General features: G+C 38.0%; 1 protein-coding gene across 3 annotated transcripts in view; it reads left to right on the top strand.

The window, feature by feature from the left end:
• Positions 1–1,698, top strand: part of LOC128250035 (uncharacterized) — a 32,678-nt gene that overhangs the window by 4,616 nt on the left and 26,364 nt on the right. Inside the window, exon 1 of one of the 3 annotated variants that reach the window (XR_008266154.1) lies at positions 16–168. The exons of the other annotated variants lie outside the window; for them this stretch is intronic. The gene's annotated coding sequence lies outside the window, so the exon portion shown is untranslated. Of the gene's footprint in view, positions 1–15; positions 169–1,698 lie in introns of those variants that run through there. 3 annotated transcript variants of the gene reach the window in all.

Raw genomic sequence — 1,698 nt, 5'->3', positions numbered from 1 at the left:
GGGTGTTATATGGACTGTTAGATATGTCATTCGTCTGACGTTCCGTGTGTCATGTGGTTCGTCTGAGTTCATTGTTTCATTGTTGTTGTCTTGTGGGACTGTCGTAGTAAAATGTCATTGATATATATATGGCAGACATGACTTTTGTTTATTCATAACGAACATTGGGTGAGTGCGTTCTTTGTATGTAATTGAACAATAAATGTAATAATTAAATTGTATAACTCGTTATGTTATCTCTGCGAGTCAGTCCGAGGGAAACATAACAGAGGGTATGCAGGAAGTCTATATGGCTACTGGTTGTTCAAGATAGCTACTGGAAAATGGGTGGCTAATTGATCAAGGCGAGTTGCATGGTGTTGTTAGAAGTGAGAGCAGCATTGCAGTGACACCAGATGCATTAGAAAGGAAAATTTCTTGGATTGCATTGATGAACAGGAAGGTGTTGGTGTCTAGGTGACTGGCGAGTCCTTGCAGGGACTTGAAAGCTGACAGAAGTGCAATGGACACCTCATAGCCTTAGATTAAGTTAGTTAGGATTTCATCATCGCTAAAAATAGATTGACAGCTTCCTTAGTGAAAACCTTAAATTGGCGCCCTTTTTGTAAATCAGCAGCAGAATTTCACCATAGCTAAAAACAGATCGTCTACCTCGCTGCTGACTATAAATACAGCACAGGGAACAGTAGATGGGCAGTCTGACTCGAATGTACGAACAGCAGTTTTAACTGATATCAACTCAGCTTAGATATGCAACAACCCAGAACAGCGGTTTTCACTGCCATCAGCCGAGCTGAACCAAATACATGCTTTCTCCGCATATAACTCGTAGCTAGTTATACACGTTTGTAATGTAGTGATATGTTTCGATGTCCACTCAACGCAGTATCATTTATACTAAATAAATGAAATTTTACTCTGATTACCGAGTCTCTGCAGTTTATTCAAACCCAACAGACCAACTCACTACAACAGGGTACATATCCACTACAGAAGCAAGGCCAGTGAGAGTGTGTGTCTATATGGGTGTGTGTATACACGCATACACACACACATATACATATCTATGTACGCATACTGACTGTTCTTCTCCTCTCTTCCCTTCACCCCACATCACCAAACATCAATCCATATCCTATAATCCCCCAACCCAGCAAAGCTGTTGCAACTACACTAGCATATATCTGTCATGTCCACACACATAAATACCAAAAGCATGAATATATACACATATATGTAAACACACATGCACACAGCAGACAAAACCACATGCATATATGTTCTTCCAAATTAGAAATTTTCCTTTCTAATGCATCTGGTGTCGCTAAAATGCTGATCTCACTTCTAACAACACCATGTGACCCACCTTGACCAATAGCAGACTATTTTCCAGTAACCATCTTGGACGTCCTGTCTTCCTCCATTCAGTAATTTGGGCCTGAATGAGCTAAGTCTCTGTTAGAAGCCTGTGAAACTTTAAGTCACATGGAGCCAAATCAAACTGTTTTAAATAATAATAATAATAATAATAATATTAATAATAATAATAATAATAATAATAATAATAATAATAATAATAATAATAATATTAATAATAATGATGATGATGTTAATAATAATAATAATAATCCTTTCTACTATAGGCACAAGGCCTGAAATTTTGGGGAGGGGGCCATTCGATTAGATTGACCCCAGTAC

This window comes from Octopus bimaculoides, chromosome 19 (genome assembly GCF_001194135.2).
Source record: "Octopus bimaculoides isolate UCB-OBI-ISO-001 chromosome 19, ASM119413v2, whole genome shotgun sequence".
NCBI lineage: Eukaryota > Metazoa > Mollusca > Cephalopoda > Octopoda > Octopodidae > Octopus > Octopus bimaculoides.
Note: the sequence above shows the minus strand (reverse complement) of the source record. Positions and strands in the feature narration are given on the sequence as shown.